A 24,775-nucleotide genomic window follows, 5' to 3' on the forward strand; every position below is an offset into this window, starting at 1 on the left:
GAAATGTCTCAAAGCATATTACAAGTAATATTTGTGAAGAGTTGTGACTGTATATTTGTTGCCAAACGGAGCAGCCAATTTGCACAAAGAAATGTCCCACAAAGAGTTATGCATTTTATTTTATCTGGGCTAGGATACCAGGAGAAACTCCCTTTTCTTTTCGAACAGTGCCGTAGGATCCTAAACAGGCAGACTGGACCTCGGTGTAAATTGTTGTACAATGGACAGCGCCTCCGACAATGCAGTACTCTCCCAGCTTTTACCTCAAGCTCAAAGTCTTTTTATTCAGCCTCAATGACCACTCCAGTCGAAGCTTTCCGCACTGCAATAATAGCACAGAAAATCTAATTTCTGTAATTTACACATGTTGCTGATGGTTAGTTTCTCAGCAGAAGTTCTACTAAGATTTCCAAAACAGGAGAGACCAAGAGTTAAATAATAATAATAATCCTTGCATTTGATATAGTTTTCACGTCTTCAAGACGTCTTAAAGCGCTTCACAGAATATACTGTAACGTGAATTGACTCTATATTTGTGGGCAAACGCGGCAGCCAATTGCGCACAGCAATGTCCCACAAATAGTCGTAGATTGAAAATGACCAATTTATTATTGTTTTTGGTTTTGGAGGGATTATTATTAGGCGTGTGGAGTAAGGAAACTAGCCCAAGGTTTCGCCCTCTGCCTGGGATTGAACTCAGGTCTCTCAAAGACTAAACCTCCTGTAGTAACAGAGTGGCAGAAACTAATCCTCATGTTAAAATGGCACACAAGGCAAATATAGGGGCTCATGGAATTCAATCCACCGACTGTGTTTGTGGGACGCTGCTGTGCGCAATTGGCTGCTGTGTTTCGGCCACAATATACAGTCAATTCACCTTACAGTATATTCTGTCAAGCTCTTTGAGACATCTCGAAGACGTGATAAGGCTCTATTATCAAATGCAAGAATTATTATTTTTATTATAATTAACAGCTGACTGGGAGTTAGGGTCTCCATTCTCGCTCTCACCTCCAAATCTTCACCATTGAAAGTTACTGATTGCCATAAATGTACCTGATGCAAGAATAACAATGAAAGAGATTAACACCGGAGAGCAGATTGCTGATTCTTTAAGGGGACAAAAGGCATATCTTGCAAATACGAAGGGAAGGAAAACACAGCTAATTTATGAATCCCATCTAAGAGCGGTAATAATGATACACAGAATAGTGAAGACCATAGAGAAAACAGTAAGAAATGCGCTTCACTGGTCAAAGTCAATTCAATGATGACAGATCAGCAGACAGGTACAATTTAAATCATCAGTAGGTGAGATGAATAGTTTTGTCCTCAAAGTTGAGAATGGCGATGTATGGAGAAGCACAGTGAAGCCTTAGGCAGGCTGAGGGTGTTAGCCAGGGAATTAATACTTCAGAGCAGCCTCAACTATTATAAGGAAGAACCAGAAGCCTGGCTCAGTTGATAACACTCTCGCCTCAGAGTCAGAAGGTTCTAGGTTGAAGCCTCACATTGGGACTTTGAGCTCACAGTCCAGGCTGGCACTCCAGTTTAGCGCAAAGGGTTGTCAAAGCTGCCAACCTTCGAATGAGAATTTAATCTGTGATCTTTCAAGCGGACGGTAAAAGATCCCATGGCACTATTCAGAAAGAGAAGGGAGTTTCTCCCGGTGTCTTGGCCAACAACCCCCACCCCAGATACCAATGGTCATTCACTTTCGTAGCTGTTGATGGGACATTGTTTCTGTGCAAATTCACTGCTGTGTTCACCTGCAAAATCTGTGAGGTGCTTTGAGATGTCTCATCGACGCGATAAGGTATTAGATCAAATGCAAGTTATTGTAACGATGAATGGTTAAGATCAAGACTCCATTTGATGTGCGCGTTAACTCTCTGAGAAGGAGGGTTATATAATTATTGTAATGTATGGAGTGCTACCATGCTGATACTGTCTGTATGGAGTTTATAATTAGTGCAATTAATATTCATGTGAATAAGTGATTCCTGAAGTGGTGAAACTTTTCAGTACAGCAAGCAATAAATGTAAATTTTAAGAGTTAGTGAGAAAATCTTCAGAATAATAAGGTGGTTATTTAACACGTGGTGCCTTTGTGACTGAATATTTATAACGGATGATGGGAACTAACAGATGATTAGAAGTAAAAAAAAAGACACTATAAATAAATCTTACTTTAAAAACCTAGGTAGAAACCAACTGTTACCGGTTTACATCCCCTGTTTGCTGGCAGACACGATAGGGGCTCCTCTGAGATTCAGACGGATATTGCCTTCAGCGGGGTGAACTGATAATAATATTCCCTGAGTTTTGATACAGTGTCTTTCACATCGAGAGGGCATCTCAGAGCACTTCACAGGATTTACTGTAAAGTGTAGTGACTGTGTATTTTCTTTTACAATCAATTTGCACAGAGCAATGTCCAATCAAGTAAGTGAATGATCAATTTTATTTGGGGGGTTGTTGGCCAGGACACCAGGAGAAACTCCCTTCTCTTTTCAACCAGAGCCGGGGGATCTTTAACGTCCATCCGAACAGGGAAACGGGACCTTGGTTTAACGCCTTATCCAAAGGGCAGCTCCTCAATAATGCAATGTTTCCCCCACCATTAAAGTATCAGCCTGGACTGTGAGCTCCTGATGTGGGGCTTGAATCCATCGCCTTCAGACTCAAGAGTCCAGACCGCGAACACTTGATCCAGGCTGACACAAATGCAGTAAATTCTGAGCTAACAGTAAAACTATATTGGAAATATTTATTACATTAAATGCGCCATATGTATAGTTTTTGCCCCATTAAGGACGAGACTATGAAACAAAACCTGGTTTGACCTGGCCCGGTGGGACTTTCTCAATTGTGCTGATTGGCAGCAATTGCAGGAGGCACGGGCTTGGAAGGAGCCAACAACAAATTGCATTTATATAGCGCCCTCCACGCAGGGTAGTGTCTCAGAGCACTTAACAGTGGCGGAGTCTGACTCTGAGCTAGGGGCGGGGTGGGGGAAGTGCTGTAAGCCTGGTTGAAGAGCTGCGTTTGCAGGCAGAACTTGGAAAAGGAGAGAGGGGGCAAGGCAGAGGGCTTGAGGGAGAGTGTTCCAGAGTTTTGAGGTGTAGTGGCTGAAAACATGACGGATAGTTAGGCGGAAGGTACGAGGGACGAGCAGGAGGCCAGTGCCAGTCGAGCGGAGGTGCTGACCTGGTGGTGGATTGGGGAGTGAGGAGGTCGGGAGAGGTCACGGAGTGAATGGATTTGAAAACACAAGTGTGAGGATCTTGAAGTCCATCCATTCGGTAATGGAGAGCCAGGGCCAGAACTGGTGAGACGTGGGTTCGGAGTTTGGTCCGGGTCAGTATGCGGGCAGCAGAGTTCTGAATGAGCTGAATCTAGTGACGACGACAACAACAACAAATTGCATTTGTAAACTGAGGTTAGCGTCGGAAAGATGCTCCAAGACACTGGGTGAAGCAGAAAAGCAGTCCCCACCCCAGTAAACTGGCCACATAGGGGATTCAATAAGATGAAACCAGACAAATATACAAAATCATGAGTTATTAAGAAATGCATAATGTATTAACATGATGTAACCAGGGAATAACATGTTACTTGTTCTATTTATGGAGCAACATAGCATGCCCAGAATTTAGCAAATAGATGAATTCACACTCAACGTCTAAAGCTTGTAGTTCTTTCAATATTTACAGAAAACTGGCTTCAAAATTAAGGCTGTATATAAGAATGAGTTAAATTCTTGATGCTCTGAAATAAATAGAGTAAATCTAGACCCAGGTGGAATTTTTTCTTCTTCAGCGGTTTGAGTTTCTGCGCTAACAAATACTCCAGCAGGAACTGAGCTCTGTCCTTAGAGGCAAGTAATGAAAGCAATGGTTTTGAGGGCAATTAATAATGTTTTTGACGTGATAACATCAAACACTGCAAAATGCCACCCAATATACCAGAAGCCCAAAATTTCACCGAGGCTTAGTCTGAAGACTGTTTCATCTTTAGGGTGTTTAAGGTTGCACAAAACTGTGGAGATTTTGTAAATCTGGCTTAATTTGTTCTTTGTAAGAACAGTAGAAAACTGGCTTCCAAATTAGGACTGAGTTTAAGAAATTTCTACAATCCTACTTGGTCTTAAATTGCAAGACAAAATGGGCTGAGCCTAGGTGTAAATCTGTGGCTTAAAGAGGTAGGATGCCTGCCAGCAAGCCATCAAATATTTTTGTGTTGTCAGTTCCGATTCCCCTTACTTTTACTATATTTTTAGGTGTGCTGCCTTGTGAAAATAATGAAAAACATTATTCTTCTCGATACATAATTAATATAGCTGGGTACGATGTATTGTCAGATAAAATCTCAGAGATTTACATTGCTCCATAACAAAAAGCACCTAGTGTCTGATTCCTTATCACATATTTTACAAATACAGCCAATTGATGGAAGGTTTGAACAGAATGACATTCGCAGGATCTCACGACAATTCACAGATGAATTGTATTTCCCTCTTGTCTGTTCACAGCTTGCCAGATTTCTCACTGAAAAGGCACAAACCCCCTGGCAGTGACGCGCAGCACTCAAGAGAGAAATGGCTGATTTCAGGAGTCTACCAGGCAACTCACCCTGCAACAGTAGCCAGCGGGAACGTCAGCCAGAAAGAGCGTCAAACAATGACAAACTAATGGAAGCAGATTCGATAGTGGGTTTCAAAAGGGAATTGCATAGGTACTTGCAAAAGGAAAAAAATTGCAGGGCTATGGGGTAAGAGAGGAAGAGTGGGATTAGTTGAATAGCTCTTTCAAAGAGTCGACACAGGTACAATGGCCTTCTTCTGTGCTGTAAGATTCTATGAAAGGACCAAATCCTTTGAAAACTAAAAACCCTTCCATTTCACTCTTTCTGAACCTGTAACCCGCCCACTTTGGTTCTAGAAAATGGGGTGGGTGGGTCAGACTATTGAGCATGTGCAAACTGATACAACACCCCAGACTCAACCACTACAAGGGGGTGTTCACCAGTCTACCAATATGCCTGTAAATGTAGGGGTTGTTAGACAATTCATCCGAAAAGTTGGACAAGGAACTAGAGGTCAATTGACCCTTGGGCAATTTTAGCCCAGTCAAAGGACAAAAGGTGTGGAGGAAATTGGTGAGACAAAAAATAACCTTACAGTGTAAGGAAAAAAAATGGGTTATTTAGGCTTTGATTCTAAGAGTGATATGATTCAATAAAAAAAACAGATCTCAGTACAGCGCCCTCAACATCTAAAGCAAATCACTTTGCCGTTGTGTTAGTAAAGGAGCTGGAGTAATGCTTGCTTCATGGCACGGTCAAAAATTCAAGCAAAACCATGTGCCTGTTGAGACTGATCGATATCAAATTCGCCCGTGAGATGAGATGCTAAGTAGTGAAGGAGCGTGTCACCTTGGGAAGAAAAATGGACTGTTCCTTAATGTATTCTGAGAGCGAACGTGCCTGCCATTGGCTGATCGCAAAGAGTCTTCACAAGTTGCTCGCTACTCCAAATGAGAAAGGATGAGTTGAAGAGTCAGGAATTACAACCAGGAGATGCCAATAACATGACAAGATGAAGAAAAATCTTGCAAGGAACGTCTTCACTCAACCTTGCCGTCTCCTCTAAGCAGTGCACGGAAACGTGCGAGAGGCATCCTGGAGATGAATTCATGCTTACATCTTCAGGCTCCAGGCTTCTGCAACAGATGCTCTGGGCTTGTAGACTGACAGTTGCGGTTTATCCCCATAGATGCTCCAGGCTATCCCAGATGGACAATATCAGGACCCAGATGATAACAATGCATCTTAAATAGGACAAAGTTTGAACTTCTGTACAGCATTTCAAACTCACAGAACTTTGCTGCCGCGATTTCTCAGTAAGTGCCAAATCCAAACTTTTGTTAGCGGAGTTTCATTGCGATCCTGGGCTGAATGCGCTGGGACTTTTTGCTCAGAGAGCAGGCAGAAATAACACTGCAGTGTGGAAGAGCTATGCATTGTCGGTGGCGGTGTCCTTTGGATGAGAAGTTAAAACTCCATAAATCACCCACATAAATTAAATTAATCAATCATGGCTGTTTGGGCGACATTTCTGTGTGCAAATTGGCTGCTGTGTCTGCCTGCAAATACAATGTTCCTACACTTTACACTAACTACTGTGAAGTATTTTAAGACATTTGATCTTATATCAAATGCGATGTATTATTGTTAAGTACCAGATTGTTGAGTATTTGCACATCACGAGTTAAATTAAGTGAAATTTTTTTTTTACCCTAAATAACAAGAATGATAAAAATAGAGCAAATTGAACACGCAAGCATTTAAGGTTAAATTCCAATGTGCTCAGTAAGGTAATTTTCAATCCATACTTATTCTTCCTATAATTGTTTGCCCCAAAGAAGGAATCATTTGCAAAAGAGATGTAGTCACTATATATTTCCCCAACAAAATACACAGTAACAGCACGTTACATTAAAACCTCGCAAAGTGTTTTGCAATGTCCTTCCAATGTGAAAGGCGCTGTATCAAATGCAAAGATTATTAATTAGAGTCACTGTGACATCTCAGATGGGCTAGATGGTGCATTTAGGAAATCTAAAGAAATTTTGAATCGATTTGCGTTAGACTTTACACTGCAGTGTAATTTGAAGCAAACAGTCCCCAGCAGCTATTGCAGTACCTCTCATCTCTTTCTCTCTCACACACTCACACATAAACACACTGTACCACAATAGCTGTTAGGGCAATGTCATTCTTTGCATCCAGAGTGCAAGGAATGTTTTTCAGAACAATTGATTAATATTTACAGTCTGGACCCCCTGAGGCGTTAGTGATGATGTAATCAGCACAACATAGCAAAGCATTGAAGGGCCTTACATGAGATTTTGCTAACAAGATCAAGCTGTGCTGGTCTGACTCCCTCCGATGTGCACTCATGGTCTTCCCGCACAGATTCAAGGACAGTGCTCTCAATGGCAAGCTCTGCGGTTTCAGCTGGTCGAACTCCAGCAGTTGCCACACACCCCCCACCTCCACCCGTACCCCCCCCGCGCACTCTGGGGTCTCCAAGCCCTGGCTCTTGCCAACCGGCACCTAATGCTCTCCAGAAGTAAGGTAAGCAGGATGCACCCCTCCAGGGAGAAAGAGCACATTCCATTCCAGAGATGGGGAAATGTCCATGTTTAGGTTGCGAACGTACGTGGAACTCAGTTTGGTTTGGATATGTTTCAGCACAGCAGTAGGTTTTCGTCTCTGGACTTATTCTGGAATCCTGCACTAATTTGCTCAGGGACACTACTCCAGGTAAAGTGAGCTACCTAAATGCAAGTTGTTGTTGTTATTGTAATTCAGGTCGGACAGGTCAGTAAGCTCTGAGCGAGCTCGGAAAGGCTGGTTTCAGTCCTTTTTCAGTACTTAAAAATTATTCGAAAATTATTCCTGTTCAACAAGAATCCCAAATGGTTGGCAGGCTGGTTTTGGGTGCAACCATAATTCAGGGGTCGTAGATGCAACAAAATAAAATATCACACCCTTCTTTAAATGATTTTTTTTAGGAACAATGACCTCATGATCATGCAACATTTGCTGGACTGACTTTGGCAATCAAAGAACAGATATAGAATTTTACAGCATAGAGAGGGGCCATTGGGATTATTATTCCTGAACCAGCTCTCTATACTTCCATACTCTACCAGGGGTCGTAGATGCTCTACCAGCTACCGGCTCTACCAGCTCTCCCACTCCGATGCCTGTTCCATACTCCCGTTTGTATTTGTACATCTAATTTACTTTTATATTTTTGCTTTTCAAATAGACGGGTAACCAGCTGGGTTGAAGCGCTTTGAGATGTATTGTATGGTTCTCTAATTCCCTTTCAAAATCTATTATAGATTCTGCCTTAACCAATGGTTTTGGTAGGGCATAACAAGCCTCTGTGTAAACAAAACCACTTTTTTTTAAAAGTAATAATAATCCTTGCATTCGAAATAGCGCTTTTCACGTCGGGAGGACATCCCAAAGCGCTTCACAGAACATACTGTAAAGTGAATTGACTGTACATTTTTGGGCGAACGTGGCAGCCAATTGTGCACAGCAATGTCCCACAAACAGTCGTAGATTGAAAATGATCAATTTTAATTATTGTTTTTGGTTTTGGAGGGATTATTATTAGGCTCTGTGTGGAGTAAGGAAACTTGCCCTCTGCCTGGAATTGAGCTCAGGTCTCTCACTTGCAAAGCGAGTGCTCTAACCACTGAGCTACAGGACTCCACAATCACTCCTTATCACGTCTTCGAGATGTCTCAAAGCGCTTCACAGAATATACTGTAAATTTAAAGGCTGTATATTTTGTGGGTGAAACATTGCAGCCAGTTACACACGGCAGTGATCTTAAATTGATGCCCTTTAGTTACTGACTCACCAAACAGCGGAAAGCATTCTCCCTAGTTTGATTGGATCATGGAGTACACTTGTGGCAGAGTTTCCCCTCTCTCTCTCCCACCCACCCCGGAAGGGAAACAACAAGATACGTCTCTAAGCAGGTTAGGGTTTTGCAAGGAGCGTGGAGGGAGCGGACGTGATGGACTAAGTGAATTTTCACATTCAAATCTTCATCTGGAATCTCCCTTAAAAGGCAAGTAAGATGAGACAAAGGAGGGTGATGAGACAATTAGTCAAGACAGAACCTCAAAAAAATACCATGTGAGGATTCTTTCTAACAACACATTTCCAAATGTTCGATAACTTTGTATCAATTATACTATTTTCAAAATGTCAGCTATACATAGTGTCATCCCATTATTTTACCTTTGAAGTCCAAAGACAGGAGGCTTGATGAAGCCAGTCCCTTTGAAGCGGCAAATTAATTACCAGCTAAGTAACCGTGGTCTACAGCGATCTTAAATTTAGCTGCGAAAGGTACAAGAGGTTCCAACTCGTTGGCAGAAACACCTGCCTGTGACGTCTTGGTCTGTCACTTCAAGGCACTGTTGCAAGGAAACATTGACATCCGGACCACTGCTCCTCGACAGTGTGAAAATTCCCAGTCATGGCTGAGTACCTGTGGCAGCCCTTGGTGGATAACAATGCTATCCAGCTCTTTGTAGTCCAACATTTACAGTGCCAATCTGACAAAAAAAAAGACATCTGCTGCCTCTCCTGGGTTCCTATTATCTGTAAGCAGCAGGATCTTAAAATTAGTTGCCTGAAGGGAGATTCAACATGAGACACTGAAGGAGAATAACGCTTTCTGACAATTTCAGACTGTAACTTTTCATTATCATAGATTATAATGTTTGAAGCTCACTGCGGACACGTATTACACTGGTAACTATATGCTCAGAGATACGGGCACACCGAGTCCCATCTGCGACTGTCAGTCGCCTGTCAGTGAAGTCGGAATTTATTTATGTTCGCTGGTTGTCTATGAGATGTATAAATCAGTTCGGAAAATGTAAATTGCTTCCCAGATGTTTAGCCGGTGATGCCTTCACAGTTAGGTGCTGGGAAATTTAGATGCAGACAAATTACAGGCTTGAAACAATTTCCGAAAGAAAGCGCTGTACGTCAAGCAGCCTTTTTTAGTGATTAAACTCGTAGGCGTTTTAACCAATTTGTTACTGATTGTAAAAAAAGGCTTTCTTTCTCCATCACTCCCACTATGTGAAAATTGTCTTTTAAAATTCGATGAGGTTTCAGGCAGGGATCAGGGCAGATAGCGGATTTCTCTTGCCTCTAGTTAGATGAATTGAAAAGAAGGTTGTATAATAATAATAATACTAATAATTATAATAATCCTTTATTATAATTGCATTAGATAAAGCGCCTTATCACATATTTTGAGTTGTCTCAAAGCGCTTCACAGAATGTAGTGTAAAGTGAATTGACTGTATATTTTGTGGGCGAAATATGACCTTAAACTTATAGCTGGAATGGACAGATGTTCAGATTAGGAGACATTTCTCACACAGAGGTTTGGGATAATGTAGAATGTACTGCCCCAGATAGACAGGTACAGGGGAATAATGGTACAGGTGGGATCACGGAACTCTGATTTACACACTCTTAAGCAGGGTGATGGGGTTCCGCGTGGGTGAGGCATCCTATCGTCACAGGCAGCTGGGTTGCGAGTACACAGATTTTTTTTTGCCTTCAGATCCTCAATAATAATGATAGTAATCATTGCATTTGATATAGCTCCTTATCATGTTGTGAAAATATTGAAAACGCTTCACAGCATTCTACTGTAAAGCGGAGTGACTGTGAGTTTGGAGGCCAACGGGACAGCCAATTTGCCCACAACAATGTCCCACAAATAGCTGTGAAATGTGTGACCAAATTTTATCTGGGGGATTGTTGGCGAGGATGTTGGGATCTATAGAGCTCGTTCCCTAGCTGTGGAACTTTTGATCATGTTTAATCTATTATTCGGGTTCAGTGTATCAATCCTCTAGGACAGCATGAAGAAACCGTCAAAATCTCTCCCAGATATCGTAAAGTATTACTTTGAGCAGTTTTATAGTAAAAATTCGCAATATTTAGGAAACACGAGAATGAGAACACAGGACTAGAAAAGATCATTTCAGTCCAATTAAACTGCATTATGATACAATATTTTCTCTTATGGCTTCATTAACTTTTTGCACCAAATATCTATTGAGCTCCATCTTGAATTTGCCAACATATTCTCCCAAGGCCTTTTGTTCCATATTCACCAATTTTGTGAAAATGTCTGATTAACTTTCTCCTGCATACATTACAAAGGGTTAAATGGAGAAACGTAATGAAAACCAAGGTACTGGTATCAATATCCTGACGTTACATGCAAGATGCTGTTTGTAGGTTCTAGTCAGCTCACCAAAGCAACATCTCAAACTTGGAGGTAGCAGAGCTCTGGGTGAGTCAACCCTTAAGCTTTGGTCTAAATAGAAGTCCTGACCACAGAGGTAAAACACAACGCCTCTAACTTCTATCACCCAGAGAGTTGCTTCGATTTATGAATGCTCTCATTTTCTATTCCAACGTCAACTTTCATGATGCAATCCAATGGAATTTACATTTATGTAGCATCTTTCATGTCGGGAAGACGTCTCAATGCACTTCAATTGCGCAGAACTTTATAAACCACGTAAGTGTCAGTGTTTTCAAAAGTACTTCAGGTTGACATCCCAAGATTAATTGCAAAATTTGCAAGGTAATTAAAACAGTGGGTCCCTCTTGAAAACAGCTGGAGCGGCAGAGATCGAATAAATGGAAATAATTGTTTTTTTCTCCCTAAAATCTATTGAAAGCGTTTAGATACCACTCTATATTGTGAACACAGATGGGCTCCAGCCTCACCGTGTATATAACAAGGCAGAATAATCCTATTATCAGAATGCCAGCAATAACTCACTGCCAGTTCTGTATAGGTTGCCTCATAGGATTAGACTTGCTTTTTTTTTTGAGTGGGGGGGTGGAATTTACAATAAAAAGCAGCATCTGTTGAAAATGATTTTCTTGCAATCGAAAATTCCGCATGTAAATCGTTACAGGGAAAAGCACGGATTTGGGTTCGAATTTCATTTCATATTTAATTTACCTGGTTCCCCCCCCTCCCCACTGCAATTTCCTCTCCTCCTATTATTGAGTTTCCACAAAAGGATTGTGCAGATGTGATTTACAATTACATCTAGAAATTACAGTGCGCGAGAATCAATGGCAGGATTCTTAGTTTCATCGGGGCTGATAATTGGGTTGGAGCTGGAAGCAGGAGACCAGTCAATATGCATCAATAAAGAATAATAAATTAATCCAACTAATATTCGTGCTGTAGAGGTGGGGTTCCCGCGCTCGATTGCAAGAGTTTGTAATGGTGCTACCCTAGGACTGCAATGGAACATCAGCCTCGACTTCGAGTCCCAAACCGTTGGGATTTAACAACATTATAAACTTGATTGTGGCTCAACTTTGAAAGGCAAAATGTTTTAAGTTGAAAGTGGGAATCGTCTGCCCAGAAACCCAATTCACACTCTGCTTTCAGCAGGATGGTTCAAAATGGGATTAACTGTGGACTTAGACTACGTGCTGGGCAACATTCCAACTCCAGACGTCAGTCAAACCAATATAAATGGGGCACTAGATTTAACAATAATAATTCTTGCATCTGATACAGCACCTTATCACGTCTTCGAGACTCCTCAAAGCGCTTCACAGAGTAAACTGTAAAGTGTAGTGACTGTGTGTTTTATGGCAGCCAGTTGCACACAGCAGTGTCCCGTAAGCAGTTGTGGATTGATTATTATTTTTACTATTTAATAATAATAATAATCCTTGCATTTGATATAGCGCTTTTCACGTCGGGAGCGCTTCACAGAAAACACTGTAAAGTGAATTGACTGTATATTTGTAGGCAAACGCGGCAGCCAATTGCGCACAGCAATGTCCCACAAACAGTCGTAGATTGAAAATGACCAATTTATTATTGTTTTTGGTTTTGGAGGGATTATTATTAGGCTCTGTGTGGAGTAAGGAAACTTGCCCAAGGTTTCACCCTGACCTGCCTGGAATTGAACTCAGGTCTCTCACTTGCAAAGCGAGTGCTTTAACCACTGAGCTACAGGACTTCATTATTTTTTTTGGAGGGATTATTTCCCCCCGAAAGCGATCTGCCAATCGACTAACAAGATCGTTTCTCCTTACAATTAACAGATGAACAGAAGCATGTGGAGTAAGCAAACTTGCCTAAGGCTTTGCCCCATCCGGGAATCGAACCCCAGGTACTCTCGCTTGCGAGGCGATTTCTGCTCGCAAAGCGATATCTGCTCAAGTTCCACAAAGCACTTGAAAAACAATCCCTCTCGAGGGCTATGAACATTGATCATTGGGAGTGGAGCAGCTTTGCTGATGGCAACATTGTGTGAAGCTCAGTGAAGCATTTCGATGTTAATGGGCTCTATTTAAATGAAAGTGCCCATTCTCTTAACCAGTTCCAGTGACGGTTCTTACTTGTGGACAACATTGAACTTGCCCTGTGGTGCTCAACACAAGTGCTGTCTTTTTAGGGGAGAGGTTGGAAAAGAATTTCTCCACTCACAGAGTATTATTAGGGTTTGGAATTCATTGCCGCAAGTGGCTATTGAGGCTGGATCAATAGAATCATTCAAAGGGAACAGGATAAACAGCTGATAATCACAAACAATAATGACATGAGGAGAGAGCTGGAAAGTGGGATGTATTAAAAAAAGGGGCAATTTAGCAAAAAAAAAAGAAACAGCAGTAGTACAGACATGATGGGTTGATTGACCACCTTGGTTTAGAACATTTCTATGCATTTTTTTTCCCCCACCAGTGAAGGACTGGGGAATTGCTGTCCTGTTGGAAGTCCTTCTTCAGGTAAACATGTTACCAGAAAGGGTAGCAGAGGCCAGGACACTGGGGGATCATTTAAAAATAACAGCTTGATGCTGTGATGATTGTTTATTAGTGTGTATTCTAAAAGGACGAGATCAGATAGTCCTCTCCATCCCCCAAAAATCTTGCGATCTCCAAGATGCTACCCTACAGGCAGTGTTCTGTATAAATGAAAACTGTTGTCGGTACATCGAACTGAGGTCTCGTCTGACTGTCTGTTCAGGTGGCCATTGAGGATGCCTAAAAAAGATGATTTTCTCCCCAACTCCTGGCCAATAATCCCCCAGGTAAACTGAACATTCAATCGTACGGTGGTTAGTGGAATATGACTGTATGCAAATTGGTTCCTGCATTCATCTACAAATGCAATCACTGCACTTCATAGCAATTACTGTAAAGCGAATTGATGTATCAGGATTAGGCATCAAATGCAAGGAATATCATACTAATACTGGGGATTTTTTATTTTGGTCAGCCGGTGGACACCGAAGGAAAACAATGAAATGTAAATCTACAGCTCAGTTCCATCCACCTTTCAATCCAGCGCAATCGAACATGAGCAGTCAGCGATCGGGATGTCACATCTCTGCAATGCTCAGTGGGTAACTCCGACACTTGCTTTCGGTGAAACGAGTTCAAGTTCCTTTCGAACTTGTGGGGAGAGCGTGGTCAACTTCCTGTCGCTGGTGAAATATCTGCCGTGTCCCTGATTGTCCTGTCTGTCCACACGGTTAGATTTAAGTAATCAAACTGCAGGTGTAAATCCAGACCCAGACGTCTGCCACAGCTTGACAAGCTTGTCATACTGCAGTGTCTTCCGAATGAATAAAGGATGCAGCAGAATTCTTTTATTGTCACTTTCAGTTTGCTGGCCCCCTCCTCTTCCTACTCCCCCGCTTCCCCCCCCCACCCATCTTCCCATCCCTCCCCCTCCGAGCACAAGTGACAATAAACATGACATTGCCAAGACTCTAATGTAATGTGGTTCTCTTCAGAGAAACATTTGAGACAAGCCATTTAGCAATGCAATCACTTCCAAATAAATCAGGCCGCTCCTGCCGTGATTTCCGCAGCAGATTGGTGGGGATTTTCATTACCCTGGCTGCTTTCACAAGGCTTGGAAACTCGATAAAAAGCATGAGTGGAAACTGACAAGAAATAATATCAGCTCCAAATATTGAATGGCGATCAATTGAAAAAAAAAATGTCAGGACTTTCAGAGAAATAAAAGGGGCAATAAGAGGAATAATGGTAAATAGAAGTCAATGTAATGTGATGTGAGAAGGTTACTTGGATTTGCTTTGCTCCCCGATGAGCCTGCCTGCTGAGCTTTAACAGTGTGTGTTCTGCTATTCAACCATGCGGCCATTATAGCTCAGCTAATTCCTGTCCTATAATAATAACGATAATAATCCTTGCATTTGTTACAGCATCTTATCATGTCATTAAGTTGCCTCAAAGCGCTTCACAGTACAATGTAATGTAAAGTGGATTAACTGTGGACGAAACCCGGCAGCCAATTGCGCACAGCAGTGTCCCACAAACAGTCGTGGATTGAATGACCACATTTTTTTTTTAAGAGGGTCATTTCACTGTTGCTCACACTACTCAAAATAATAATAATGCTCATTCTTGCCTTTGATATAGTGCCATTCACAAAGTACAGTGCGTGTATTTTGTAGGTGAACATGGCAGCCACTTTGCACTCAGCGACACCCACATACAGCTGTGAGGTGAATTGACCAATTTCTGTCTCGGAAGATTGCGGGCTCGGCTCTTTTTCAAATTGGCTGGGTGGGGAAGAAATTGGTCATCCCTTTCAAGGCTCTCTGTGTGCAAAACTGTCTGCCGAGTTCACCTACAGAATACACAGTCACTACACTTCATGGTAAAATGCTGTGAAATGCTTTGAGACATGGATGATAAGGAGCTATATCAAAAGCAAGGATTATTATAGATTATCATGGTGACTCTTACGCCTGAGTTTCCCCTTTGACGACAATCCAGCTGTTTGGGGGATGTGACTCCATCTCGACTAAGTACAAGCTGTTTGAGATCCCAAATTATAGCATTTCTCTTCCACACAGTGTGGCTTCTCCGGATCACTAATAATAAGCTTTGCACAACTCCTAGGCTGTAATTTTCCCCGGCTGGGGTATTACGGGACCAGTAGTCTTTAGTTGCCTTACTTTTCCCCCTTACTGTACAAATTATTATGCACATGTTTGCTGACTTCATAAACTGAAGTAATCAGAAGCCAGAGAGCAAGGGTTAGTTATTAAACATCGGCATTTCTTCCCCAGTTTAAAACAAAACCCCAAAACACTTCCTTACCATTAGAGTTTGACAGGATCCTTTAAGTAACAGATACAAGGAACTGAACAATGTTTTGTTTAAATCTGGAACTCTTTAACCTCAAAAGGCTGTGACGCTGGATCAATTCAAGTATTCAAGACCGAGGTGGATAGTTTTCTGGTTAGGCCAGGGTATCAAGGGATATGGAGCAAAGGGGGGTTGAGGTAAAGTTCAGTCTTTATCTAATAGAATGGGGTAACAGGCTCGAAAGGTTGAATGGCCTACTCCTGTTCCTGTGCTTCAAAGAGAAAGGCAGTTTCTCCCAGCATCCCTGTGACTGTTTGTGGGGACATGGCTGTGTACAAATTGGCTGCCGTGTTCACCTACAAAATACGCAGCCACTACACTTTACAGTAAATCATGTGAGGCACGTTTCAATTACATGATAAGGTGTTGCATCCAACACAAGGATCATCAGCGACAGGGGTGAAGGCATAATCTGTCAATTTCAATAAAAAAAAGAGTGCGAGAGAGACATCGATGGGCGATGGTTTGGTGATGCTAACCGTCGGTTTTAATATTGTCAAGAATGTGGGAGAATTGGAAAACTCAAACATTATTGCCCAAAGGCCTAGATGTTCTGGGAAAGAATGAGAGAGTAGGAGAGTCATAGTTGAGTTTTGAATACAACGAGGGTGAGGTAAGGAAGATAAATATATATCCGCAACTTCAGAAGAAAGTTGGAAAGCAGAACAAAGTTGCAGTTTTGCATAGGCCCCCGATCACATTGAAACATTTCTAAGTGCTTCACCGGTAATTGCTGTTTTTCGAGGTAAACAAGGTGGTCACTTGAGACCAGCAAGTGCCTAAAAATAGCTGCGGAGTGAATGGCCAATTCCTCTGGAGGGCTGTTGAGAAATCCCTTTTCTTTTCAAATGGAAACCTGAATGTACACCTGTACAGGCAGACGAGCCTCAGTTTTAACACCTCAACTGGAAGACAGCACCTCTGACAGATGACCATAGTTGTATCATTAAAATGAACAGCACCTCTTCTCAGATAAGAAACCACTTCTCACATCCTGTCCAAAAAAAGCAGGATAGATACTAGAGATGCCAATAAAGGACCGATATTTGTGCCTTGCATGTCAGCTAACAGTAAAGAGACATGAAGAACAAGGGAAGATATTAAATAGATTACAGATTAAAAGAGATGCAGTTATAAGGAGCATAAAGGTAGTGTGAACTAAGATTGTATCCATTGAGGTCCAACACAGATCTGCACAAGCTATCACAACAGAGAAATATTTTTATAAAAACATTTCTCGAGTACTTTTATAGGTAAATTGATTTTTTTTTTGGAACTCAAATGCGTTTTATTTTTTCTAAAAAGAAAAACATTAACAGAGTCGACTTCAATCAGTTTTTCTTCTGGTGCCAAATGTAAGGACAGAAAAGCCATTCTTTCCGTTCTCAGTCCGCATATAATTCAGTGGCAGCAGGTGCAGTGATGCTGCTATAATGGCTGATCCTTGTCACAGCAGACTCCTGGAGTTTCAGATATGGCATGAATCATTCTGAAAAATTATTAGTAACTTTTGAAGAGCTGGAGATAACTTTTTTTTTATTATTCGTAAAGATAGAGAGGGACGAAAATCCCAGCTAACAAGATGACATTTCTATTCAGCTGATGGCCCACCTGCATGTCGCAAAAAGAAAAACGTTACAGATAGAGAGAGTACTAGACGCAGAGAGAGGCTGTCAACTCTAATTTTACCCCACTCGTGCATTGCCAGGTATCAGACGGCAGAAGCTAAATATATAAAATGAAAACAAGCAGCTCGACAAAAAAATGGACAGTCAGAGACGACATTTACATGATCCCAATTCTTTTTTATCTCAGTCTGTATGATTATTCCAGTTTCCTTTTTTTTTAAACCCCTCATTAATTCAGGGCTGAGTTTCTCTGAACAGGAGCTACCTTCTGATGAATAATATGAAAGATGCTGTACTTTAATGGTCAACTATGACGGTCGTTCTTTTTTTGAGCAGGAATCTAAGCCCATGTTTTTAATGAGACGGGCCATATCAGCCTTGGCTTTCTGATAGGTGAATTGATTGTGGACAGAATAAATAATAAGAAATACCTCAGTTATATATAGCACCTTTCATGTTAAAAAAAATAACTTCTCGCAGCAATTTGTAAAGTGTAATTGATTAGAAAAATGAATGCAAATGCGGTTACATAGACACACCAAACTGTCAGCAAAACTTCCATAAACGATAGATTTCACATTGGAGGATGTCTCAACGTGCTCAATAATAATCATAATAATTTTTGCATTTGATATAGCGCCTTATCACATCATTGACACGTCTCAAAGCGCTTCACAGAATATACTGTAAAGTGAATTGACTTGTGTATTTTGTGGGCAAAATGCAGCAGCCAATTCCACACAGCAGCGTCCCACAAACAGTCATGGATTGAACGACCAAATTATTATAACTTTTTTGGACAGATTACTGCCCCTGGAAAGCAATCCATCAATCAACTAACTACTGGGTTCCTAATTACTGCTGGATAAACAAAGCCATGTGAAGTGAGGAAACTTGCCTAATGATAATCCTTGCATTTGATATAGTGGTTTTCACATCTTCTAGATGTCTCAAAGCGCTTCACAGAATATACTGTAAAGTGAATTGACTGTATATTTGTGGGCGAACGCAGCGGCCAATTGCGCACAGCAATGGCCCACAAACAGTCGTAGATTGAAAATGACCAATTTATTATTGTTTTGTTTTTTGGAGGGATTATTATTAGGCGTGTGGAGTAAGGAAACTTGCCCAAGGTTTCGCCCCTGCCAGGAAACAAACCCAGGTCCTCTCACTTGCGAGGCAAGTGCTCAATCAGGATAAACTGTAAAGCGAAAGGACCGTGTTTTGTGGGCAGCCAATTTGCATGCAGCAATGTCCCCCAAACAGCCATGTTCAAAGAGTTGAGTGGTCAATTGAATTTGGGGGTAATTAGAAATGAGGAGGGGGTAGTGGGGGGGTGGTGGGGGGCGAAGAATAATATAAACAGGCAGAAAAATTCCACTTTCCTTTGAAATGGTAACATCCACCTAAATCATGCGGCGTATGGATTCGGAACAACACAAAGAAAGCTAGAGAAGCAGCTGAAAAGGAAAACGTGGGGAACAGATAAATGACTATATCTGAGGAAGCCAATATAACTCTTAATTAAGTAGCTTCTGACTGTAGCCTGCAAGATAAATAGAGCAGTTTCACCTCAGCAAATCAACATAGAGAAAGGCGTTCTGTCATTTTAACTGGCAACGGAACACTCTTCCATTCTACAGAACCATGAAGCTTACACTACCTATTCACTTCCAGGCAGCAAGAAACACAGAACGGTTCAGCGTTAGAATACGAAACCCAATATCCCCCAAAAAATGGGATATGCCAAATTTTGTGTCAGGCCCTTAAATTTTCCACCCAAAAATTCAGTGACTACAAAATTGTGTTATTGCAGAGGCAATTATGAGGAATTGATAGCACACATTAAACAGTCCATTTGTCTGGTGTAGGTAATCGTTAATGATATGAAAGACTGAATACGCTATAGTTTTAGTTAGAATGGAGCTCTCCTTTACAACCTCTTCTTCTGATGAAAACTGTGTTCTGTCTATTGTGGATAAGTGCAGGTACAGGGCCATAAATTCCAGCCTGCTCCATCTCCCCCAGCCTCTCTGCCCCCACTCTCTGGAACTCCATCTAACATACCCTTCGCCTCGCTCCCTCCCTTACTTCAATGCACGTCTCAAGAACCTCCTCTTCGACCGTGCCTTTTGCCACCCTCTCTGGCCTCCCACCTCCCTGGTCCCAACCCTTCCACTCAGGCCCTAATCCCTGACTGTTCAGCACCTTGGTATATCCTCCCAATGTGAAAGTTGCTTTCCAAATGTAATTTTGTATTGTATAATTTAAACGTATTTGAAGGTGAGCAGTTTAGCATAACAGGGCATAGACAGGGATATTGTAGATTGATAAACTCAAATCATTTTATTTTCAGCACTTTAAGTGTTGACGTGGAGTCAAGTTAACTTTTCACTTAACGTTTGAGATGAAGGATATCATATAGGTCGGTTTTAAGACTGGTCATAATTATCACCTGTGATAAACAATGCCAGAGACAATTTATCAATAAAAAGTTATTTTTTGTTTGGTCAACTGTGTGTCTGGCATATGTGGAAACCCATCACCATGGTTTCACATACAAAGCCATATCACACAGGCACAAGATTATGTATGCAAAAAATGTATCAAATGTGATATTAAACCCGTGAGGAAATAAGCATTTTGCCTCAGTTGTCTTTACTTCAGTAATATGGGATTTAGGTGGTTAAAGCTTATTTCGTAAAAGACCCCATTGAGGCAATCTTCCATAATATTAAGCACAACAACTGATTTAAACTAATCCTTACAGTTTACTTTAACTTAAGATGGTACAATTTACCAAATGCATATTCCATATCAAAGCAAAAATATAAAGCTTCTCCTGGAAATACTGTATATCCTTATTCCATGCGCACCCAGCCTTTTATTCTGCTTAGGTCAATGTTTGGCAGCTGTATAGCTGTGAAGAATGTCAAGTATTGGCAATCCACAATGCACAGAATATACAATAATAATCTTGCATTTGATAGAGCGCCTTTCATGTCAGTAGGATGTCTCAAATCACTTTAATGGGATATAAATACTATGCTCAGTGTAGTGACTGAGTATTACATAATCGAATGTGGCAGATAAAATCATAGAATCATACAGCACCGAAGGAGGCCATTCGGCCCATCGTGACTGTGCAGGCTCTTTGAAAGAGTTACCAACCAGTCCCACTCCCCTGTTCTTATCCCATGGCCCTGCAAACTTGTGATATCAATGTCCCACAAAACAGCCATGAAACGTTAATGACCAAAATCTATCTGTAGGATTCTTAGCCAGGACAAGATAAACTCCCTTCTATTTTCGAATAGTTTTATGGCGTCTTTAATGTCGACTTGAATAAGCAGGCAGGACCTTAGTTTACCGTCTGACCTGAAGGACGGCACCTCCACAATGCATCGCTCCCGCAAGACTACTTTGGAGGGTAAGCCTGGACTGCGAGTTCAAAGTCCCGAAGTGGGGACAATCAAGAGGCAAGAGTGCCAACTGAGCCAGACTGACACCTAAGAACAGATATCCGAGGGAAACTACATAAAGTAACACAATCAGAAAGTTAAGATTAACAAAAGCTGCCAGCAGAAAGCTCAACCTGCTTGCACAAGTCATCAAGACCCTGCGGTTGTGTTAATGCCTTTAACTCCCTTCCAGCTAGTCATTACTTTTTAATAATATATGCAAATTAAACTTTTAGTGGTGCAGGTTTTGAATTCTCAGTTACCCGTCAAGTCTCTGTGTTTTTCATTCCACCAGTTATCAAAGTATTAACTCATTCACATCACACGGCTACTGTCCTATTAACAAGAACCAGGGGCTAACAGGGCAAGATCCGAAAGAGGTTTGGATTAAGTAGACCCCACAGCCCATTTGGTCTCATCCTTCCAGCTCCCATCACCGCAGCAAACTGTTAAATGAATCCAGTATCATGGCCTGGTAAAGAAATACTTCCTGGGGTCTGTCCTGAAATTATCCTATGCCCTAAACCTGAAACCTCTTGTTTTTCTGCCTAGGCACATAATAAAGCATTATTTTGGCTTTGCTTTCACAATCCCAATTAAAATCAAAAATACTTTTGTAATATCCACTTCAAGATTTTTTTCCCCCCCAAAGCTTTAAATTCACAAATTTTTAAATTCATTCTGAATTTGGAAACCATTTTTCCACGGATGTTGAAAAGAAAAAGCTTCCAAATTAGGACTCGATTCAAGGAATTTTCACCATTCAGCATGATCTTACATTATAAGGCAAAATAAAAATAATCCTTACATTTGATATAACGCCTCATCACATCATCAGGCCTCTCAAAAGCTTCACAGGATTTAAAGTAAAAGGTTAAAGTAGTGTCTCTGTATATTCATACAATCATAGAAATGCATAGCACAGAAGGAGACCTTTTGGCCCATTGAGTCTGCACTGCTCTTAGAACAAGGTATTCATTCAATCCCACTGCCTTATCCCCAGAAACCTTAAAGCCTCTATTTTAGAGAAGGAATTCTAACCATATTTTGCTTGCGTTGCGAATCCCTGCAATACATCTCGGAGGAGTGTTCACCGACTTCACTCACACTCTTTCCGTTCATCAAAGCCACTTGCCAAACATACTTCCCTTGTATTGATTTGAAGAGGAAAAAAATCTTTCTGTTCCCATGTACGTCAAAAGCAGAAACTGAAAGACCATTCTCTATGCTGTCCTGGATTGTGTATTTTTTCAGTATTGTCACTCCTTATTTGAATTTGCATTTAGAGTTGGGAGGTTCATAAAATTGGTAGGAAAAAAAGAGACTAGGAATACAGTGAGCTTTACAAAAAAAAACATTCTCTTGAACAATTTCATGAATCTTCCGCCTGTAAATGTAAATTCAAATAAGGGAAACGCAGGGCTGAAAAATAACGGAATCGGGATATAATCTGTTAATGCATTTACTGTGCAGTCTGAATTTCCAATTAAGATAATATCTCAGTTTATGTATCAATGTTAAATGTATATTAACAGGGTCATTGTGTAATTTTTGCATGGCAAATTGAATATGCAGTTTAAATGGATGCAGTGTAATAATACGATAACAAAATGTTATTAAAATCTAATCTTGTTAGACGCCCATTACCCAAAGAATTAGACGACAGAAAGCTCTAGCAAAGCACTTCTATGCACATTGAGAGAGGGTATACATGTCATGCCTGAGTGTTTATATATTTTTTTTATCTATATACTATTCAAGCACAATAATGCTACACCTGAGAGTTTGTGTTGGGTTATTTTTATGTGGAGTCCTGTAGCTCAGTGGTTAGAGCACTCGCTTTGCAAGTGAGAGACCTGAGTTCAATTCCAGGCAGAGGGGGAAACCTTGGGCAAGTTTCCTTACTCAACACAGAACCTAATAATAATCCCTCTAAAACAAAAAAAGCAATAAAAATTGGTCATTTTCAATCCAAGACTGTTTGTGGGACATTGCTGTGCGCAATTGGCTGCCGCGTTCACCCACAAATATACAGTCAATTCACTTTACAATGTGTTCTGTGAAGCGCTTTGGGATGTCCTCCCGCCATGAAAAGTGCTATATCAAATGCAAGGATTATTATTATTATTATTCATTATTTCAATCCCTCTGAAACTTCCCCTCATTTCAAACACACCAGTCACAAGCTGAAGGGGTAGCTATGGAATCAGCTCTGGACTTTCTGCTGATGCTGCTGTTCTGCATTAAGCTTACAAAATTCCATCTATGATCAAGTCTTTGACCATTTCAAAACTGCGGCAGCATTCTTAAACACGGTCGCCATTTGTAAGCTGGTCGTTAAGCCCTGCGGAAAATCAGACGCTAATTTAAGACGGATGTTAAGAATCGTCTGCACATATTAACACTGGAAGATAACGGCCTGGAATGCATTGCTTGAAAGGGTGGTGGAAAGAGATGCAATAACAACGTTTAAAAGTGACTTAGATAGGTACTTGAAAAGGAAATAATTGCAAGGATATGGGGAAAGAGCGGGGAAGTGGGACTAGTTGGACAGCTCTTTCAAAGAGCCGGCACAGGCACAATGAGCCAAATGGCCTCCTTCTGTGCTGTAATGTTCTATGATAATGGGTCTTAAATGCTGAAACTAGGTGGCATTTTGAACCGAAAATGACTACATGTCTTTGCCAACCATATTGAACCATGTTAGGGAGATCAGTTGCATTGACCACACAGGAGATTAGAATCAGTCTTTCAATAATCAAAACTGAAGGAAGTAGTTAAACTGCAATATTTGCCCTTATTGCAATGTTACACCTGGTTCTGGTTCTTAAGAATAACATTCACAGGGATATCTGCATAGAGCCAGAGATACACAGAGGATTGACATTTCATGATGATTTCACTTATTTAATCGTCAATTATGTCTATTCGCTTTGTGGAAGGGACATGGCTGTGTGCAAACTGGCTGCTGCATTCGCCTACAAAATACTCAATCACTACACTTGGCCATAAATTTGAGAAGCACTTTGAGGCGATATGAAAGGCAATGAATCAAATGCAAGGAGCATCGTTTATTATTATTATTTCTTGAGAGTACCCAAGTCCCTTTGGTTCAAACTGATTGGTCTTGCCTTGTCGGTTCAGAAGAAAGGATAGATTCCATATCATGATCCCTGGAGATGATGGCATGTTTAGCGTCTTGCTAATGCCACAAATCTTTATTCCTCTGTGTTCCTGGACTACCATTACAATGTGCACAGAACCACATAATAAGCTACTGAAGGAATATTTAGAAAGCTGAAGTTGCAACTCTGGTGGCGAGACAGATCAGAAGTGGCCCTGGAGTATTGTACGGTAAAATGTTTTTCATAGAAAATATTTCTTCCATATAAAGTATGTTACACACATCAACAGCCTTGGGAGAGGAGGGGGAAAGGGAGAAAACAACAGCCTTGATCGCTGTGCAGATGGACTACATCGTCTGACAATAGTAGAGATACATGATCTGTCTTCGCATGAAGCTGATGTTTTGGCAGTGACCGGGGGGAAATCAGAACAATGTGATCCAAGAACATTTTGGATGAAAGGGAAAAACAGAGACCCGACAGAAACAGAACCCAAGGTCAAACCATTGATTAAAGACTTGAACCAGGAAACCTGCCATATATCTGAAGGCTACAACAGAAACATTGCAACAGCAGTCGTGTTTCTTTGATGGGAATCATTCCCGAAATGAAACTATACTCGACGTTCAACATATACATCCAAACCAATACTAAGAGCCAATCTATAATGCAACCAAGTTGACTTTGGACAAATTGCCTTAAAGCTCACCATTTTCTTGCACACAGAGAGTCTTGTGTGTGACAATTGATGTTTCTTTTAACG

This window comes from Callorhinchus milii, unplaced genomic scaffold (assembly GCF_018977255.1).
Source record: "Callorhinchus milii isolate IMCB2004 unplaced genomic scaffold, IMCB_Cmil_1.0 Scaffold22, whole genome shotgun sequence".
In the NCBI taxonomy this organism is placed as follows: domain Eukaryota; kingdom Metazoa; phylum Chordata; class Chondrichthyes; order Chimaeriformes; family Callorhinchidae; genus Callorhinchus; species Callorhinchus milii.